This window comes from Falco rusticolus, chromosome 7, assembly GCF_015220075.1.
Source record: "Falco rusticolus isolate bFalRus1 chromosome 7, bFalRus1.pri, whole genome shotgun sequence".
In the NCBI taxonomy this organism is placed as follows: Eukaryota; Metazoa; Chordata; class Aves; order Falconiformes; family Falconidae; genus Falco; species Falco rusticolus.
Window position 1 is genome coordinate 37,339,662 of NC_051193.1, and position 22,411 is coordinate 37,362,072.

At 40.2% G+C, this 22,411-nt stretch overlaps 1 long non-coding RNA gene across 2 annotated transcripts in view; it reads left to right on the forward strand.

Moving 5' to 3' along the window:
* The window catches only part of LOC119151591, a 166,815-nt gene that overhangs the window by 139,171 nt on the left and 5,233 nt on the right, over window positions 1-22,411 (forward strand). Inside the window, exons 7-10 of one of the 2 annotated variants that reach the window (XR_005105468.1) lie at window positions 8,371-8,464; window positions 10,531-10,579; window positions 16,776-16,886; window positions 18,393-18,490. This is a non-coding gene — a long non-coding RNA (uncharacterized LOC119151591). The remainder of the gene's footprint in view (window positions 1-8,370; window positions 8,465-10,530; window positions 10,580-16,775; window positions 16,887-18,392; window positions 18,491-22,411) is intronic. The other variant, XR_005105467.1, reaches the window with a different exon arrangement.

Here is a 22,411-nt window from a genome sequence, read left to right on the forward strand (position 1 = left end):
CCTAATATGAAAGTGTTCAAGGTTTTCCCTTGAGAAGAATGGGAAAGTGTAATTTAGCTTGTGCAAGCGATTCTGTGAATTTTCGATGAGAAGTACTCAGTAGAATGGCAGCTAATGTGTTAAAAGTTGCTCTTCTCAAGCCGATTCCCAGCAGAACAGTTTTATGAGGTGCCAGAAGAAATGCTTAATAATATTACTTCCATAGTAGACAGGGTGGAGCCTATTTGCAATATTGGTCTCTACTACTAATTTTCTCCATTAACCCAGACATACTATACCTTCTAGTAGTGTTTACCATCCTCCAGAAAGACCCCAAAGGGTTGTTTTCCTGTTTTATATATAAATCTATATCTATATGCGTAATCTCATAGGAATACAATAGGGTACTTGACAGGCTGATCTGACAAACTCAGATAAAGATGTTGTTATTGGTTACTTTGGTTTTTAGATTACTTTTCCTCACAGTCCTCTTCGTTCCACCTGTTCTTGCTCATGAGCCTTTGCTTCCCTGTGCTCCTGTTCTTATATCCTGCAAGTACCATCCAGTCTTTAACTCTTCCCCTTCTCAGCTGCACTGAAGCTTTTGGCTGGTGGGAGAGAAGGGTTGTTACACTGGGAAGCAATGCCAGTTCTGTTTGTTTTCAGGCCAGATGTGAAAGACAAGCAGAAGTTGACTGCCACTGTAGCAGTTCTTGTGATGGGAGATGCCGAGTTGTTCCTAATGCATACTGCTGAATGCAGTTATGATGAACACACCCCGCCATCCATTTATTGTAACGGATTTATTGCAAACATCTGAAGAGACTGTGACATCCATATTTTACAATGTAATGAATGGAGACGGTGGTTGCAAGAAAATATTGAAAAAGACAATGCAAAATCAGTTCACCTGAATAAGTGGGTTGGTGAGAAGAGGTTTTTCAAAACAGGAAAAGGGTGATCTTTCACTGAGAACAATCATCCACCCTGTTCCATGCTAACCTCCACACCTAGATCATCCAGTTATTTAACAAATGGTTGACCTTCTTTGCAAGCTGTACTCAACTCATCGTGAGTTTGTTTGCCAGTGAGATATGGCCATGTCTTTTGGGGTGATTTCTTGAAGACCCGCATTTACCATGTTGCCTATACACCCAAACCTCTTCAGTCCTTATCTAATAGAGTCAGTGCAGTGTGAGAAATTGGTGCGCATCTTCCTCTTCCCTGTCAAACAAGTATTGGGGGGGGCTTTTGTCTTGAAAAAAATTGTGGTATTAAAAATAAAGCCAGTCAATAGAACTTAAAGTTTTTGGCTTAAATCAGCGATGACTGAGGTCTGTTGACTTTAATGAATTTAAGTCCACATAGATGAGGGTTGGAATTATATAAATGCAGAAAACATCTCTTCATTCTGTAAGCTCTGGAAATGTTGTTGGCGTAAACCACTGGAACAAACTACCCAGGAGAGAAGTGAATTCACTCTCGACATTTCTGAATAAGACTAAATGCCTTTATGGAAGATATATTTTATTCAAACAGAAATTATATGGCTCAGTGCAAAAGTACCTGGATGGAACTCTGTGGCCTGTATTATAGAATCATATGTCTTTTTGGACCTCAAAATCTAGTGGTCTTCAAAGTTTCCTTTTACTTTTTGCAGTCTCGTGCTGTTGGTTATATTTGCTGTTGCTTAACTAAGACAGTAGACTTTAGGAGAGTCAAAAGCCTTTCTGGAAAATTGCCTGCAGAAGGACTGCAGAGAAGCTAGGAAGTGGTTGAGGGCTCCCTTCCTGCGACAGTAATGCTGGGTAGTTATTGACATATTGAAGTGTGAAACGAGAAGTCCTTCTCAAAAGACTGTGGAAGTCACTGTAACGTGCTGAAGACATATTTAATTGTACGTGAAATAAGAGACAATGTCCATTAGACGTGGACCGTCACTAGGGTTCAGTGCTAACACGGTTGGAGGTGACTTTCAAGTTCTACTTCTCAAAAGCTGTTACTTGAATTTTGGTGGGGTTTTTTGTTTCAGTCACGCATTGCAGTGTCAGGTAGTATTTGGTTCTGAATTCATAACTTATCCTTGCAACACTGAACTCTGGACATTCACATATTTTTTGGAGATGAAAGCTTAGCTGCTGGCACAGAAGAAAACAGTCTCCTGAAAGAAATGTCTGGACTTAACATCCATCCTCAAACTGGATCAGTTTAGCATTGGCAAGAGTCCATTTGTAATCAATCTGCTAACAGAAGAGTGATAGAGTGGCTACTTTCCTTGAATTAAATAACTGAAACCAAGACTTGGGGTCAGTCTTTGGTGCATATGTATCAATCTGTAAACAGTTGGCCACATTTCTACAAGGTGTTATTTCAACAAATAGACAGTTGTCTGTGCAGGTCTAAATACAGACTGAGGTGAAGGGAAGGAGAGACTTTACGTTTCAACTGACCTTTAGGAAAGAGGTTATATCACATAGGGTAGGGATAATTTAAATGCTCTAGACATGCACTAGCTATGGATGCACTTTCTGATGAAAAACTGAAATTGAGTACAAATAGAGCCATCGAGATGCCCTAGAGCCTCTATTCTACATGAAAACCATTTTAGGACAGTGAGGTAAAGGCTTTGCTAATGTAATGCGTAGACGTGCCCTCTCTCATAAAAGAGTGCAGAATCCTAAATGTTTGTGCTGAACTACGGAAGCGATTATTACTAGATGTTAATGTATCTCAGAGAAAAACTCAGTGACCTAGGAGGAACCGCAATATGCTAAACAACATTTTTTTTTTAAAAACAGTACTTAATAAAAGTGGTTTCCATAGGAACCCAAATCCATAAGAACTGACAAGTTTTTTTTAGGGACATTACGACTGGCATGTAATAGCAATAATAATAGTTTTTTTTGTCATCCTTATGTATGCTGTGTGTGTTTTGATTTCCTGATACTATTTTTCAGAATATAACCTGGACTGTATTTTTTCATTTCAAACACGCCTCTCTGTACCACCTCCTTCAGTTTCTGCAAATTCATTCTTATTGTTTACAGAAAATTTACTTAAAAAGAAGTATGGACTGAAAAGTTTGGGATTTGCTTGTACCATGAAGGAATCTTCTTGTTGCACATTCCAGCTTGAGTCCAGGCCAGGCCAGCAGAGGAAGTCTTTTAGAGCTTTCAGAAAATGTCAGATGTGCTGATAAGAAATCAGACACGTGGGTGGAACCATGATCAGAGCCAGGGCCACTTGACATTGTCTCAGTATCTGGTTACTACACATGATGGATTGCTCCTGCCATCTAGGTTGTGCTCAGTAAGCTGGCACTCACTGTTCCTTCTGCTGGCATCTGCGTGATACCACAATTTGCAACCTTGTTAGCAGTCTCATTTCTAAGTCCATGTACAAGCAAGATCTCAATCTTTTGCTTCTGTATTTCCATTCATCTGGACTCCTTTTATTTGTTTCATTATTCCTCTACTCATTCTTGGATAAGATATAGTATTCTGTAATTTATAGTGGAGCTGATTCCTTTGGTGAGTCTGAGGCAGGCAGAAATAAGAAAGTCCTTACAGGTTGCCTAGGCTGCTAGGAGATGGACGGATCCACCTTTAGTGTTGGGAGTTGCTCTGGAATTCAGCTTCTGAGACCACCTGGCCCAGCCAAGCCTTTGGCAAAGATAAGTGTCCCCATCTTGCCTGCCTACAATTTCTCTTCTCTCTCCCCTTACCTGCGCAGACAGCTCTGTTGGGGGTGTGTATATGTATTAGTATTGCATTTACTAATTAGTGTATAGTGTGAGTTTCCTCAGTGATATATTTAAGGAATGCATAAGGATCACTTGTATGTCTGCCCTTCCACAGCAGTGCAGAAAGGGCTGCATTATTCTTCAGATAACAGAGCTTTATGTGCTTACACAACTTGCAAAACAGTTCTTTTAAAGAGGTGATTGTCAAATATAGTTCCAAAGTCTCGTCTCCTAACGTTGTAGATTTCCTCTGAGAATTCCCCTTAAAGGGAAATCCTTTGATTCGTCAGTGTGACAAACCCATTTAATAATAAAAGCCACTGGAAATAAGCATGTATTTTATTGGCGTTTCTACACATTGAGCTGTAGGGGGAGTTAAGGTCAGACGTTGAATATAAAAGGCAACAGTTGACAAAGTAATGTACAGCATTTGTTTGGTGTCCAGCCAAGGATTTGCAGTGCTTTTAAAATGGTAAAGTACATAGCAAATATTTGATGTGCCAAACCACAGAAGACGGTTGATGATGGTTATGGAGTGGAAGAGACTCTGTAAGTAGTCCCCATAGTGTATTTACTATACTGTACATTTTGCACATGCTATTTATTATACTGCTAGTAATATGTTTGTAGTGCTTTTTTTTTTTTTTCCCATAGTATATTATCATGAACAGAGACCCAGCGGGAGATTTTTACTTATTGTGAAATAAGAGTTGTGCCTCTTGCGGTCCCCTTCCTTCCGTAAAAATCAAGTTAGCATTTTCAGGAATGAACAATGCAGAAGTGTTTTATTACCATATAGGAGATTGTTCTGGAAACAAAATTAGATGTAACAACATTAAAAAAACAACAGCACCCAAACAAAAAACCAACAGTGACACCCTAAGCCCAAAGAGAAGTCTGCTAATTAAGAAACTGGAGAAGGCTGGTACTTTAAACTTCTATTCTCTGTTACATTGCTTCCTTATTTCTTTATTAATTTTCACACCACCACCATCACCACCATTCATTTCTTTTGTATTGTCTTTTCTCATCCTGACGTGTCTACGGTTCAGTCTTCTGCTCCAATGAAGTCACGATCTGGCTAGCTGCAAGCTCGCCAACTCACTGGCCATGAGCAATGCAGCTGCACCAAGCCAGGGCTCAGCATATGCCAGACCCCTCTGCAGGTGGGCATGCAACTTCTGTGCTTCTGCTAATGCCGAAACTGGATGCTGCATCACTGTGGGGTGAAGGTACCTGAAGGCTTCCTGGGGGGCTGCCAGTGTGTTTTGTTTCCAGCTCTGTCAGATCCTCAGGATCAAAGGTGACTTGGCATTTGTTCTGTGTGTGGCCAGGCACCCCAGAGCAGGGCTGAGTGCTTGCTCTGTAAATCTGACCCTTCCTTTCAAAACTGCCTGTGAGAAATCCTGGATTTTACATACGTGTTTTTCCTTAGCTTAGACTGGATGATCCCTTAAGTTCTGTTTTCACTTGCGCTGGTAGACCTAAGCAAATCTGTTGAATTCAGTTACAGGGGAGCTGTAAAAAATTGTAAAACAAAGCAAAAAAAGAAGTCTGTCTGGAGGTGCCTGATTTTAACTACTACAGAGATATCTAAGTTCTAAATGTGGATTAGCTTTCAATACAAAGAGAGCCTACAAGTCTGAGACTTCTGATCTTTATGTACTTGGGCTGCTACTTAATTTTAAGCTTGTGAGTGTCCTGTTTGAAGGTGGGACTCTCTCTTGCTTAATGTTAAACATATGCATAAGTGTTTGTCCGGCTGAAGTCTGCGACTTTCTTCTCAAGGCATGTACGATTTACTGTGTGCATTTGCTAGGCAACTTTAAACAATGCACCTTTATTCTGTTTACAGCAGCTATGGATCCATTTCTCTGTTTGTGGAAATCCACATTTGGCATTTTCAGAGATGCCTGAGCCAAGCTCAAACCTCAGTGTTTGGATATGGGGTGATGGTAGACACATGTCTTGTCAGTTCCACAGTTTTGTTATTTTTTAAATGTATCTGATTATACACGGGGCTTATATAGTGAAAACAAAGCTTTCATTAGCCCAGTTTGGGAGGAGCTGTGGTTAAAGATGAGGGAGAGAAATGACAGAAAAGGATCGTGAGGAGGGAGGCAGGGAAGGATGAAGGCAGGCAAACAACCAATGGTGCTACAGCAAGTGAGGACAAAAATTCTAGAGGCAGCCTTTCGGAGATGAATGAGTGATTAAGAGCTAGCTGCCTCCCGGCTTCTTTGGAGATAGTGAGTGTTGTCTCACATGGAGTGGACTGGTGGTCTCGCATGAAGGAGTGGACGGGTCATCCAGACATATGTTCCTGAGTCTGGGCTGCAGGTACCTTTCTGCCTGTGTGTGAGGCTGCCTGAAGAAGAGGCTTCAGGAGCCTGGCAGTCCTGGGCTTTAACCTCATAAAGGCTGCTTCCCTCTTATGCTTGCAGTTTCCCTGGTGGTAGGAAGAGGATACCAGGTCCCTGCTGTAGGTGGGCTCTGCTGAATTTCAGGAAGAGGAAATAAAGGGGCTAGAGGATCAAGTTGAATAGAAAATGGTAGTCCCTTTGAGGCTGCATTTTAAATCAAATTAAAAATAATTCATTTTGATAGGTTTTTATAGGTTTTATAGCATCATGGGACCCAATCAACTGAGAAGCAAGTGTGAACAAAGCCTATCCATATTTCTCTTTGCTAAGGATATATTTTACAAATCAGAAACTGAAACGCTGATAAATTACAATGCCTGGATCTCAGCCAGATGGGGTCTGGGACAAAGTGGCTGACCAGTCCCATCTGTTCTGTGCCTTCTCCACAGAACCTCTTCTCACATTAGGACCAGTAATGAACTTAACCAAAATAGTGGTAATTTATAGTGAAATGCGGAGTATGGCAGGAAAACAGGCTGGAGTTTTCAACAGCCTGAAAAGGCAGAGAACCTAAACTGGAGGGAAAATATCTCTCTGAAGATGAAGGGCAAGATTCTCAATTGATGTACATCTCTGCAACTTGGCATCAGTGAAGCTATGCTGATTTACACCAGCTGAAAAATCTGGAAGGGAACAATGCACTTTTTGTTTAATTTTTATGTGCTTCTCAGACCATCCGTCACATTCAGTTGCAGAGCAATAACATTTGGTAGATGTTTAGTCTTGATTTTTTTTTTTCCTGAAATGGGAAGTGAATTAAATGAAGTGAAGATAGAATAAAGCAATTTGATTATTAGAGTTAGCTGAACAGTCTGGAACAAAAAAAGATAATGTCAAATAATGTATTTGACATCATAGTAAAATACAGGCAAATGCATTATTTCTTATAAAAATTGTTAATAGAAATTTACAGAAGTAGATTGTGCTGGATATGACTAGATTTAGGAAGAGCTGGCTGTGTGAAACTCTCTGGCTAATCCATCTCTTTCATAGTATATGTTACATACCCTCTGCCTGTTGCACCTTTACCATCCACTGGCAGCATCACTGAGTGCTGAATGTCATCAGAAGACTCAAGATCTGAGCGTTACCAGTTCTGGTTTAGGGAATGAAAGGGAATTTGGACTGGTGTCTGCCTCTACCTGCTGAGCTCATTTTGTTGCAGTGGTTGAAATCACATGCCAGTCCAGCTGTGTACCCTTTACAAAATGGCTCTTTCTGAAGGGAGGGTGATAGACTGGTGGCTTGCTCAGACAGGAGCACTGTGCCAAAGCAGTAGAAACAATTTATGGACTGAAGACCATGCTCACCTAAAGGAACAACTGATTGTAAAGGGCTCCTTTCTGTTTCTGCCTAAGCCTGTTATCAAAGGTGGAGGGGAAGAACAGGTGATGCCAAACTACTGGCTTCCTCACGTGCAGGCAACGTTAGACTGAAAACAGGGCTGACGACCTGGCAGACTTTATGTCCATCACTGCAAAATGCTGAGCCATGCATCAGCATTGGTACGGAGTGGGAAATGACTGGTGCCAGCAAAAGTTTCGGAGCAGGGCATTTCCCCAGCGGACCAAGGAATTGGATTGAAACTCTGGGACTTCCCATTTAGGACTTGTTCTCTGCTGTGGAATACATATATTAAATGACCATTATTCCAGCCCAACAGTAGTTCACAGTCCAATCTGTACTGCCTTTAAAAAAACAGTTTTTTAAAGGTGCTACAGTTTAATATGGGAAAAATATTCCTAAAATATTATTCCTAAGGCTATCAGCCAAGCTGTACAAACCACCCTTGCAGTCAATGACAAATAGTTGTGTGGGAAATACACTTCCTCTTTCACAGAGAATTTTGCAATTTCTAACTGTTATATTTTGCATCCCAAATCAGGAAAGAAAACAGGTATGTGATACTTTCAACAAGACATGCATAAAAAAATCCCAGATCCTGTTCCTTGAGAGTCTCAGTTTGGAAACACTGAAGGAGCCAGGTTTACCTCCCAGGCAGCATGGCTAGGACAATAGCTGGGGAGTCCAGGGAGCAGACCACCTTGCTACACAGCAAGGCAGGTAGGGCAGGGCTGTGGTGAACCAGGCACCAACCAGCCTTGCCATCAGGGAATGCCCAGTTTGAAATAGGTTTACCCAGCGTGAACATCAGGTTAACCCAGTGTGAACTGCAGTGGGAGAGGAAATGCCACTGAGCACAAATTTAAATTCCTTTTATTCCAGCATGGGGAGCTGATGGCAGAAGAACAAGGATATTTGCTGGCAAATCAGCTTGTGAAGGAAATGGAAGAGGAGTGATCAGCTCTGGCTTCTGATGGTGGGTGAGCAAGATTTGAGTGTGTGCTTTATTTGACCTACAGATTGTATGTGGAGTGTGCATTTTCTTGTGCAAGTGCAATAGGCGATCTAGTGTTATGCCCTTTACCAAGAGAGACAGTGAGGTTCAGCTGAGTTGAGAGTGGGGAATTTCTTCACATCACATAGCAGCCCAAGAGAGTAAATATTATGTGGGTTGTGCTGGTACACAGTAGTACACCAAATGTTATTCACGTGGCTTTAGAGGTGTTCAGTCTGATTCAGTGGCTACCCAACACATTTAGTGCCAGAGACCTCTATAACAATATGCTGCTCTTGGACACATAGTTCCTGAAAACATAAATCCCTGTGTGTGGTTACTGTACAACCCGGATCTGACTCATTGCTTCACAAAGCACTTTTAGTTGCTTTGGATATGTGATGATATGCACTATACAAACCTAGTAACCATGCTACTCCCGTAATGGTCTACTATCTCAGAGCTCTCAAGAAAACTTTGGTCTCTGTTATCCACACCATAGCCACTAAGAACTTCATGTGGCTACCTAACCAGGATCCTGTAGCTTCAGCGACTCTGAATCTATCCCCTTGGTGTTCCAGCTGATGGGGAGGTCTCAAGAGGTGTTAGCAGCGTATAGTCCACAGCAAAGTGTTGCACAGTTTTCTTTCCATGCAGTAGGGGGTAGTAAAATACTCGGAGACTACATGTGCAAGGAAAGAACACCAAATAGTAGAGCAACTGAGTGGAAAACAAACAAAATGTCTATTTTTAAACCAAGCTATATCTGTATAATTTTAAATGGGGAACCTTTTGAGTCCTTGTAAAACAAGTTCCTTAAGTGTTTGAACGATGCTATTTAAATGTGTAATGATTTGGCCTACAAAAAAACCCCAACATATTAATTGCTGCACTTTCAGGATGAAAGTATTAAACATTTTAATCGTGCTCTGCATGTTTAGGATGCAAACAAAAGTGCTCATTGTGAACTTGCCAATTAAAGTAGCTGCCAATAGGGAAAGGAGACGTGCCTGTGGCTTTCTTTGGGTTAGCTGAGGTCATGTCTACAAGTAATGCACAGGTTCTTAAAGAAGTTTGGCGTCTGAATGCGTAAAAATCCTAAGCAATACTCCACTCTTTCTATCAAAAGTTTTGTAGCTGTTTTCTTCTGACAATAATGTTTACAGAACATCAGGGCTTTTCAATGTAACACTTAAAGAATGCAAAGGGCTATCTGAGATGTTAGTGCTAAGAACCCAGTTGCAGGACTGCTTTTGAACTTCAGAGCACTGGGCATGAACGTGGCCTAGTCCAATGAGCATCATAAAAATTAAACAAAAAGTGCATTGTTCCCTTCCAGATTTTTCAGCTGGTGTAAATCAGCATAGCTTCACTGATGCCAAGTTGCAGAGATGTACATCAATTGAGAATCTTGCCCTTCATCTTCAGAGAGATATTTTCCCTCCAGTTTAGGTTCTCTGCCTTTTCAGGCTGTTGAAAACTCCAGCCTGTTTTCCTGCCATACTCTGCATTTCACCTTAAACCATCAAGGAAACCCACGTGAAGCTGGTGGAAACAGTCATGTGCTTCGAGTCAAGGAACGGTTTAGAACTTCACTGTTTCAGATCTTAGAGTTTTGAAGTAACAATTTCATTTAAGTCATTTTCTGCAGATTGCTATAGTACCATTTAACATCATATGGAGTATTTCAGTAACATCAGGTTTCTCTTCCAAACAGCATAGAAAAAACAGACTTTTAATTTTCTTAAGGATTTCATAGAAATGTATAACCTGTGGAATTGGTTTCTAGTCATGTTCTCCCACGAAATGAGCCTGATAAGACCTAAATCCCAGCTCACTTATTCCAGTGTATGTTAAGAGCAATCTGAATGACTAACACACAAGGCACACTGGCGTAGAGAGCTGTGAAGAGCTGAGAATCTGGCTTGGTGTTCTCTATTGCAGGAGGGAAGCTGTGTTTAAATCCATATATGAAATGGAAGATATTTATTTTACATTTCTGCAACTGTTTTTAAAAGTTAGATCTCAATCGTGTATTTCTATCTCAGCTGCTGTGGCTTCATAGGAAGATTCTGAAGAAGATCTAGAAATCCTTTGGTGAGTATATACCGAATTCGTGTTATGTAATGGTTTGCATTTTATTGGTAACTATTACTAAAGATTCTGAAGTAAATTAAAAAAACAACCTGTAAGCCAAATCTACTTTATTTTCAAGAATCTCCAGCTATCACTCACATATCCTTGCCAAACATGTCATTTCTCTTAGCAACAGTATAGATGGCTTTAACAAGTATTTTTAACCTGTGAAAGAAAGTCACAGAGCTCACTTCTGAAATGTGAAATTATGTTCAGATACCTAAGAGCTGGATTCAGTGATAAATTGCTTCCCCTCCTCACAAGACCATGGAAGCTATTCTTGAAGGGCATGCTTAGTGTTTCAGTGTAAGTGGTTTGGATGGAGTTCTGTCTTTCTAGTTGAATTTGGCTTTACTTTTTTCTAATATTATGAATTATTCTGTGTGATAAAATACACATTTATCTTGGGGAAAAATGTTAATATTACAGAGAAAGATTGAGGCAAAGATAACATTAGTTATATACATATTTCTCTGTAATTCATCCACATTTTTACAGTTAAATTGCCACCTGAGTTAGCTTGGGGTAATTTAAATGGCATCCTGGTAGCCATAGTTTCAACAAGAAATTTCCAAAATTTTGCTTGCAGTTTTGCCTACACATAATGTGTAGTGCAGTCTTTAGTGCTGTTTCAGAACCCCTTTAAAAACAGGTATTTCTGGGATGGCAGATGCTAGCAGCAGAGATACTTGGTTGGTATTATCCAGTCAAAGTAAAAGACTGACCAGTCTTTTACAGCCACCTTGTCGGCGGTTTCCATCATCACTGTGGGATGTATAATGCAGAATGATGTGGCAACATAGCTGAGTCTGGCTGTATATGTGCCAGAACCACAAATCTGTTGCTGAATATAATGTACCTTTTTTCCATCTAATGAATAAAGGCATAGATAATACATGGAGGTTCTCACATCCCCCTCTATCTTTCATTCCCATCTTTGGATTGCCTACCAAGTGCTCCAAGTGCAAACTAACATCTGATTTTGATATACCATATCCTGCTATCTCATTTAAACCATGTCTTTGTAGGGCATCTTAATACTTAGCAATATCAGTTAAATACTCTCTTTACTTTCAACATCTATTTAATCAAGTGGGTCAGGCAGACTTGCAATGAGATCACACTGCTAGTGTCCCTTTTTAAGCCTTCTACAGCATCCTGTCTTCTTCAATGCTCATTTTTAGATGGTGAGTTTCATGGGGCAAGCATTATCTTTATTTATGGCTTGTTCAGTGCTAAACACTATTTCATTGTTTGAAGGTTAGTCATACACATTGGCCAATGTGCTTATATTAAGAGCTTTGCCAGACCCAGTGCCTTAATGCTGTTCTTTAACTTCTCTTTAACCTTTTGGAAGAGTCCTTTGAATAGCCACTACGATTTAATTCACCAGTTCTTGAACTTTATTCTGGAGTACTGATTATCAGATGTTAATTTTTTAATAAAATTTGAAAATAAGATTTGAAAAGCTTATCTTATAGTGAGATACATGCCTGGCCATCAGGAATGGAAGAGGGAATATGTAACGTTCACTTTTCCTGTAGGGCTTTTGTGTATAGGTAACCTTATAGTTAGATTCAAAATTTGAAAGAAAAAAAGAACCTTGAGACCTGTTTTAATGTCAGATCCACTTGAATGGCAGGAATAAGAATGCTGATATCACTGGGGTTGAATAAATTTTCTGTAGGAACTAGTGAAAGATAGAGTTAGGGTTTCAGGAAGGAAGGCTGTATCAAGTCTAATTTATTGCTGGATTTATAAGGGTTCAAAAGGTAGCTGGTGTAGTCATAAGCAAATATTTTATTTTCAGTATTCCTGGACACGTATTCTATTTAAGGAAGGTCTGGGATAAGGCTGGGGAACTGGGAAAAAACATGTCAGAGAGAGTAGTATGGCGTGGGCAGGAGCATATGCTTCATATTAGGTATTCCAGTACAGATCCATCCTCTCTCTACAGTATGTGTTAATTTTAGGGCTAGGGCTAGAATCGGGTTTTCAGAAAAGAAGGTAGAAAGCATTTTTATTCTTGCATTCTGCAAGACTGTCAGAGATAGAATGACAGATTGCGTAATTGGAAACAAATGCCTTATATTCGGATTTACTATACAAATCGCTCACTTTGAATTAATAAATTTTAGAGTTTCATTATGACTTTAAAGAGGGAGGCTTCATCAGCCAAGCTCACTGATGGATTGTTTAGGACCAATGGAGATTAGAATGAATGTTGTTTGCTAATGAATCTCAATTGATTTTTCTTTATGAAATAGTCACTTGGTTAGATTTCAGTTTCTGGTTAAAAACAGGAGTAAAGTTAAGAAGAAAATGCTCGTTGAGCCTAGCTTGTCACTAGGTCTGGAATTGCTTCAGGGAGAAGCAGCAGGTTGTTTTATGGAGGGCAAATGCTGTTACTCAGGTGTTTTTTTATAGAGTTTGTTCACCTGTGTGGGGAGGATGGAGATTTAGAAACACTGCTTCTGATGATACAGCTAGTGCCTTTAATATATTTTAGCTGCAAGAATTAGTTTACTGCCCATATATTAAGTAGGGTTATGGTTTGGGTTTATCTCATGTTTGGGGAAGGAAAAGTTTTGAGCTGAAAGTTTAGGAAGAGGGATGGTATCAACAGCTAATGTTTCATGTTCACATATTCACGTAGGAGTACTACAATTACATTTCAGGTTAGGTTAGAATTGATTTACCTTTTGAGTGTAGAAAATAAGGCTTGAAGAAGTCATTATCGTGTTGAGTATTTCATGATCATCAATGATAAGAACACCTGTTTCACCAAATCCCATTAATTTGTGTTAGGTTTCACTATAGCTATTGGTTACCCGGCTATAATCGTACCCTTGTGATTGCATAAGGACTTGGGAACTCGAAGCACGTTGTTTCCAAGATGCTTTTAGATTCCATGGTGCTGGTTTTGGTAGAACTGGTTAAAGAAGAAATTGATAATAATGATCAGCAGTACATGATAGTACACCCAAGGATTCTAGAGAAACTTGTGAGCTAGGTTACTGTTTTGTGTAAAAAGATTGTTCTGAAGAACCAGTGGACACAGAAATTAATATTGTATGTTGACAGAGGATTGACATGGATTTGTGAAGGGGTGTCATGCCTCACAAATCTAGTAGCATTCCGAGGAGCCAATAAGCTTGTGGATAAAGAAATTATGGCTGATGTAACCTACTTGGTTTATAACTTACTAAAAACTTTAAAAGAATCTAAGAAGTCAGAGGATAAGATTAAAACACAGAAAGCAGCAATAAACGGTCAGTTTTCACAGAGGAAGGAGGTTACCAGTGAAGTTTCCATGGGATTTGTCCTGAAGTCAGCAATGCTCCAAGTATTAATAAATGGTCTGGAAATGAGGGAAAAATCTAGAGGTGTCTTAGTTTGCTGGCAATACTAAGTTATTCTGTATATAATCATAGAATACTTCGGGTTGGAAGGGACCTTTAAAGGTCATCTAGTCCAAGCCCTCTGTGATGAGCAGGGACATCTTCAACTAGATCAGGTTGTTCAGAGCCCTGTCTGACCTGATCTTGAATGCTTCCAGGGATGGGGCACCTACCACCTCTCTGAGCAACCTGTGCCAGTATTTTGCCACCCTCATCGTAAAAGAATATCTTCCTTATATCTAGTCTAAATCTACTCTCTTTTAGTTTATACCACTACCCCTTGTCCTGTCACTACAAGACTTGCTAAAAGATCTGTCCCCGTATTTCCTATAAGCCCTCTAAGTATTGAAAGGCTGCAATATGGTCTTCTCAGAGCCTTCTCTTCTCCAGGCTGAACAACCCCAACTCCCTCAGCCTGTCTTCATAGGGGAGGTGCTCCAGCCCTCTAAGCATCTTCATGGCCCTCCTCTGCACCTGCTCCAAGAGGTCCATGTCCTTCTTACGTTGGGTTCCCCAGAGCTGGATGCGGTACTGCAGGTGGGGTCTCACAAGAGAAGAGTAGAGGGAGAGAATCACCTCCCTCAACCTGCTGCTCACGCTTCTTTTGATACAGCCCAAGATATGGTCGGCTTTCTGGACTGTGAGTGCCCGTTGCCAGCTCATGTCCAGCTTTTCATCCATCAGTACCCTCAGGTCTTCCACAGGGCTGCTCACAATCGCTTCATCCCCCAGCCTATATTGATGCCAGGTGTTACCCCAATCGGTATGCAGGACCTTAGTCTTGTTGAACCTCATGACGCTAACATTGGCCCACTTCTTGGTCTTGTCCAGGTCCCTCTGGATGGAACCCCATCTCTTGGGAATATCAACCACAACACTTGGATTGGTGTCTGCAAACCTGCTGAGGGTGCACTTGATCCCACTGTTCATGTCATTGATGAAGATATTAAACAGACCCGTGAGCGACACCACTTGTCACTGATTCCATTTGGACAATGAGCCTTTGACCACTATCCTGTCGGTGTGACCATCCAACCAATTCCTTATCCCCCAAGCAGTCCATCCATCAGATCTTTATCTCTCCAATTTAGGGAGAAGGATGTTGTGAAGAACTGTGTCAAAGGCCTTCCAGAAGTCCAGATAGATGACATTCGTAGCCCTTCCCTTGTCCACTGAGGTAGTCACCTCATCATAGAGGCCACTAGATTGGTCAGGCAGGACTTGCTCTTGGTGTATCCGTGCTAGCTGTCTTGAATCACCTGCCTGTCCCCATGTGCCTTAGCATAGCTTCTAGGAGGACTTGTTCCATGATCTTCCCAGGCACAGAAGTGAATCCATAAGGTAAAATTTTACTGTGAAGAATTATAGAAAGGACTAGGATATATACAGTGAAACCAGGAAGTGGCAATTTCAAAATAGGGGGGAAAAAACCCCCACATTTAATTGTTAGGCTGTCAAGATCCTTGTCACAAGATGTTGTGGACAGTTAAAACACGCAGATGCAAAAAGGCCTTGCATGAAGAGAAGAAACCACTGAGAGCTACTAAAGATAGAGGTGCTGCTTCTGGTTCAGGAATTCCTCAGCCACAAATCCCTGGAGCTGCAAAAATTTTCTGGGCCATTACTGTTGTATATTACAGTGTTCTCATGCTTTTTCCTGGGAATCCACTTATGAATGCCATCAGGAATGGCTGCTGGGTGAATTGGATGCTTGATCTGATCAAATGTAATATGGGAGGGTCTTTATAAATTCGTCTTGTAAAAAAAAGATGAAATATTTGGCATATCTGAACAAGCATAAATGCTATTGGAATTTTCTGAATGCTGCTTTTTTCAGTGCAAAACAGTCGCTATCCTTGTCACCTTACTACATGATTAAAAAGAGAAGACAACTGCTCTAGTAAGATTAATGTGGTACTCTGCATTCTGAGAACTTTTCCACATCCCTTTATTGAGTTCATGATGGCTTCCCATAGCACTATAATCAGACAAGATGGGTATCAAATTGAGTATTTTTTTCCTTTTGCACAACCCTTACCCAAAGTCAAAACTGAGAGAAAATAAGCCAATTAAAAGCATAATATGTTATGCACCATGAGCTGTCTTGCAATATAAATTGCCCAGTTGCCAATCAAGCAAGCCCCATGTCTACTAAGCACAGACTATGCAGCTTTAAGCAGCTTCTTAAAGCTGCCCTCAGTTATCTTTTACTGCTTTTGCTGTGAATATAGTGAATTGGCCACTGTGTCATTACTCATACTTTAGGACAGGACCTTTATTGGCTGAAATCAGCAATAGTTCCGTTTAGGAATTCAAATTAATATTAGGGAGTCAGGAAGAATGATTTGGTCCTTTAAATTACATGCAGACATAATAGAAATACCGTATTGCTCAGGAATAAATGCAAAAAGTTGCAAAATGTCAGACTGCAGACAAACTTGTAGCTACTCAGGACATAGACTAGTCATTCTGTGTTTATTGGAAGGTTCAACTGGATTGCAAGTATTTTTCTCATCAGAATGAACCTGAAGAAAAAAGGGGAGGGTATTAAATGTGACAGCACCAGAAAAATCTGTCCTGGGCTTCTGTATCATATTCAAAACTGCTGACCATTCCTGGGAATCTACCTCCAGTGATATACCTAACAAGACTCTTCACTCTGTTCTTCCCGTTTCATGAAAGACATAGGCGTACCCCTTGGTACGTGTGAGAATTTATTCAGTGCCTCACTGTTCTCCTGTCTTCGTTATACCAAGGCCAATTGAACTCCACCCAGACCTCTGCCTCTGGAAGATGGCTTTATCCGTGGGTGAACACTGGTTGGACATGCTTGGTCAGTCTGAATCTGGAAGGGCCACAAGACTGAGGTAAAAAGCAGAGAAGAATGTCAGTAGCTTCTCATTCCAGTGAATTCCAAACTATGTTCACGGTCACCTTTTTACGCAGAGAAATTAGATTTTGATGTGTCAGTTCTTTTGCTTTATTGTCTGGGATCACCAGCGAAGAACAAAGTAATTGTATCTTCTGCAATGTGCTTTTTTTTAGCAAATAAAAAATACCTGTGCACTAGGATTTCTTTGATGATAATGAGACCTTCAAATTACAATGTCTTTTGGCTTTTATAATGTCAGAAGTTTGCAGGAGGAAATGAGACATGATGATTACTTGGTTTGGGGGAACCAAGGTGCGGAAGAGAGCAGAGCATAAAACTCTTCTTAAAAATATCTAACTCTTTTTACATAGGAGATTCAGCTTCTTAATTCTTACTCCTGAGAACGAGATCTGGGTTTCCATTCTCTCACAGACACTTTCTACAGTCTGGATGCACGAAGCTTTGTTGCAGTATTTTGCAAACACAGTAGAAAGTGGCAATAGTTTTAGATGTGTCCTTGGATGCCCTGTGATTTGCAGCAGCAGCAGGAGAGATCTTGTATTTAGTATCAAACAATAGCTCACTATAGAATTTGCTAAACTAGAGTTGGCTTCTCACCATCTCCCAGAACCAACCTGGCATTTCACAATAGAGGAATCAAATGTCTTTTGGCAGCATCTGATGTCATAGTTGCTTAGAGCCTGATCTCAGAATTTGGCTGTTATGAGTCACTCTATCTGTACTCAGCTGTGTAAAACAGACAACAAAAAATGTGGGCATCAGCAGTGTTGTGACCTTTATACAATGTTCAACAGATTGGGAGAAGGCAGGGTTGTTATTACTAATTTTAAACCGTTAAAACACGTTGGGTTTTTTCAATACATGAAGGTAATGGAAGCCTATCACCAGAACCATACAGCGTATCGCTTCCAAGGGCATCTTGTTTTGACTAAAGAACTCACAAGTAAAACGACAGCGGAATGTGCTTGGGCAGAAGTGTTGCACCTCTCCTTACGCTGTGCTGTCATGGGTGATGTGTTTGCTGGCTTGAGGGAAAGAAAACTTCTATCTTCCTTTTGGCATATTAGCTAGAGTTGCATCGAGAGGCAAAATAATAATGTCGCGTTTGATGATGAAAGGTTTAGTCTGTGCTGAGGAGCTGCTGAAATTCTTTAGAAGAAAATATTCTGTATAATATGCAAGTATTACTAATCTGCCTCACCTCTGAGGCTATTGGGGTGAAACAGGGGTTTCTTTAACAGCTTGTGATCTGGCTGATCTGGTCTGCTTGTAATACGCAACTTATATCATATTCTATTGTGGGGCTTGGCCGGTGTCATAAATCAGTTGAGTACTACTAAAGTAACATTTGAACAGCAGTTAAGATGTACGTGAATTATGCATTGTTTTCATGTGGTGCTCATCTGCCACAGATAATTAGGTGAGGAAAACAGAGCACAGCTTTGTATCTTGATCATTTCCTATATTCTTGTACCTTTAGGGAAGGAAAAGTGTGTTTCTTCTGCTTCCTGTCTTACACAGGTAGTGACTGAAAACATGAAGGTACCTTCAAGAATAAAGTGGTTGTATCAAAAAGAGGTGTGTTTGGTTTTTTTTAAACAATATATTAATAAATAGGAGGTGGTACAAGATTAAAACGAATCAGGAACAAGACAGAACAAGTTTAAGATTTTAGAGCTGCAAATTCATTATCTTTATTGTGAGTTGTGTGATATGTGTTGTTGTCTTTATAGTCCCATCTTTTGTGGACACGCATAATATAAGGACCATGCCTTTCTTTTAATGTCGTCTTTCTGATTGCAGTAGTTGCATAAGATTTGAAAAATCACAATTTTAAACACTACAGCATGAAAAGGTTTAACAAACTAGCATTTTGAGCACAGTCTGCTAGCTGTGACAAACTTTCATTTTCCAAATCAGACTTCTTGTCTGACTCTCCTTCAGGTGGTCTTTCTCTCAGAAATTGGAGTGGTGTAGTTGGACCGTGGAGTTGCATCAATAAAATTGAGTAGGTCTGCTCCAATCTGTTCCCAGTTGAAGCTGGGATTGAGCAAAGTTATGAACTCTCCTTCTGTTATAAAGATCACTGTAATTTCTGCACACCTCATGCTGCATCATACACATTCAGAACTGGAATTTATCTCTGGCAAGAGCTGTCCTTTCCTGAATTATGTCTGGCATGCCTGTTCTCAGTTGTGAAGTATTTATCTATTTCCTGGTGTCAGCTACTGAATCCAATGGAATTATGGTCCCTTTTAAGTATAAAACCCAATCTTGTCATTCGTACTGAATCCAAGAGGTATTATCACTTGTTTCATGGGCCTCTTATCAACACTTACTTTAACCTACTGCTCTTGAAACAGTTTTACTGCACCTCATCAGCACCTGGTCTTGGAAATCCATGATGTGGTTGGAATTGAAGTGCAGGTGGCTCTGCCATCTAGCTTGATTTGGATTGATTGCTGACTTAATAACATAACAGCAAAAATGGCAGCTGAATGTCTGTCTGCCTTTTTCTGTAATAAATGTACATAAAGAATCTCTGCATCTGCTAACTGACGCTACAGATTGCTTTCCCTTCAGTGGAGGTCTTTCCAAATGGTCTCAGAAACAGCAAGGATAGATGCTTGTGTTTTTCCTGGCGTATCAGTGGTACATTGGTTCTGCTTCCTCTGTTTCTGTCACTGCAGTTTATAGGCTGGCCATTAATTTTTCTGTCAAATTGTTATCTGCAGCATATGTGTTAGATGGCACCTACAATACACGCTACCTGCATTCTCCATACTGCTTGCTTAGTTTGGAGTCTAAACCCTTGTGCGGTCCCAATACATTGTCATTATATTCCTTTCACTGCTCACTTTAGCTGCTCTTCCATTGAGTGGTATGTTTCTAAGGCTAGGTCTATTGCCTTAAAAATGTAAAAATGATCGTGCTTTCATTCTTTCTGAGATTACATGTGGGTACCAAGAATGTGAGCTTTGCAGTATAAACATTTTTTTCTCACTATTCAGTACAAATATTTATTCAGGTAAAGGCAAAACAAAACACTTTATTGCCTACTGTTCTTTCTGGACTTATTCAATATTTTGATGATCTGTTCCAGCATTTGGGGCATTATTCCAACAGGAGTGTCCTGATTATCTACCCTGCCCCCCAGCACACCTACCCTCCCCAATGTTATAAAAATGATATTTCTCATCTTCCGTTATAAATTTTCATGGAGGCTTAGTTCTTGCTTTCAGTTTTAATGCCTGCACATGGACTTTGTCTGGAAATCCACCATGCCTGGTAGCTGGCATCACTCCATGCTGATGATTTCCTTTGTTTCTCACCCATATTTTGTCTCTTTGTAAACTGTGTTCTCTTTATTATTCTGGATCTCACAAGATTAACCTCTGCTGTCATCTTCCATATGCCACATGCTGAGTAGTAACATAAGAAAATACCACATTTCTTAAGTAAAATGGCTTTAGATTGAGAGAACTGTAACAGAACTAAAGCTTTGTGGCAAGCCAGTACCCCCAGATGGTGAAGACTATGTTTAAGGCCTTTGGAGCTAATTAACTTTTCAAGGCTGCAAGGACTGGAGAAATTGGGATTGAGCCCTGATGGCTGACACGGGTGAAGAGGGTGTCAAGCCTGTGACACCAGTGCCCCTGACTTCTCTCTGGCTTCATTTTACAGCAGAGTCTTAACACCACATCAGGGAGGCACTTCCCATGGGAACAGACTTGCTAGAATTTGCCTTTAGACTCCAGCCCTATGCTGGCACTAATGTGGTTCTCAGCAGGTGAAGGGGAGATGCTGTTACAAAGATGTTGGTGCTGGGAGAGGTGGGACTCAGGTGCAAGGCGGCTGGGATATTTTGAAGGTTTTTCACTCTTTTTAACCCTGGCTGATCTGATGATATCTTGGGGGAACGCTTTTGCAAATTGGTGATGAAATGTAATCATTCTTTGTTGCAATTTTGTCTATATTTATGAACTCCCATTTCCCTGAATACCATTAAGAAGTAAACATGAGAGGCTTGTTGCTTTAATACTCTCCTGAGACAATGGTCTACCCTAAACTCCTCTTTCTTGCTTAATTTCCTTATCAGGTTCATCCTACGTGCTTTCTAGTTGTCTCTGGGTCTTTCCTGCTGCTGGGTATATGTGTGCCTGTATTTTTGTCCTTTCTCATCCTTTGTGTGTAGTGCCACTGAACAATGATCATTGCCCTGAATTTGCACTTAGTCCCCAAGGAAAATTGCAGTGGTTGGTTCTTTTTCTAGGCCTCTGTTTTGGGTGCTGACCTCCAGTGTTTCTTCTATTCCATGGAAGTGTTGTAATCAGTTTTTTACATTTAGCCTACTACTTTATACTCAACAAAATGCAACTCCTAAATTCAACTCTACTATCAGATAGCTTTGCTATTCCTGTTTATAGATAGCCGTGTTTTCTGTCGTGTATTATCAAGCTGCAGTTCTCCTTTCCCCCATATAAAGTTTTGCTTCTTTTGTACATAGACTCCATGTTTCAGAATGGAAAATAATTGGCTGTTAAGGTAACACAGGGAAGTTACTTAGTTTTCCCAGGTTTCTGGGTGCAGCACTTGAGCCGTTTATTAATTCTAAGATGACCCTTCAGATATTTGAACTTGACCCTTTTTCCTGTCAGCAACACCTGGCAAGAGAGCTAAATAAGTTAAATTGCAGATATAGTCAAAATTTATTTTAGCTAAAGCCTGTTTGTAAGATGTTTGTGTGCCAAGTTATATCTGGAGTAAATTTTTACAGGCAAACACTAAATCAGGGGCAAGGGGTATTGGAAGAAGTGTAAAGAGGAGTAAAATAAAAAGCTTGACAGACCCTTAACTATCATGAAAATGGTTATGGAGAACTCTATGGTATTAACTTAGATAATTGCCAGAGTCATAAAATCTGGATTTTTCTCTCTGCAGGGCTCCTGGGAGCTGCTGGAGGCGAAGAAAGTTAAATGTAATGGTTCATATATAATTCAGAATTTTGTTTCTTTTTCTCATTCTCAAAAGAATAAAAGTGACCTACTTTCTATATGTTGTAGTTTAGTGAGAAATCCCCCCAACTCCCAGTGTTAGTATGCTTCTCTTTTTAAGCAGGTGCTAACTCCCATCTCTGCTTTACTACTGCTGGCGTAGTATGTGCTAAATGTGTTGTGACATTCTTTCCTCTCAGTTTACAGTGAAGATAGTTGTGCTCCTTCCCAAATTCCAGTTTTGTTAAGCTTCTGGGATTAACGTAGGAACGAAATTAATTTTCTGCATGTTAGTTGTCAACCACACTAGAAGTAACTAATAACAAGCTCTCCTCTAAGATTTTTACTTTTGTATTTGATAAGCTTCATGTAGCGATGGTTTAAAAGAAAGAAACATATAAAAAATGCAGACACCTGTATAAAAAGTCACCACTTCTTGTTTATTTGTCCCAATGCATGTTTGGAATGAAATGGGAAAGGACCATTAGAAATGAACCTGAAGTTC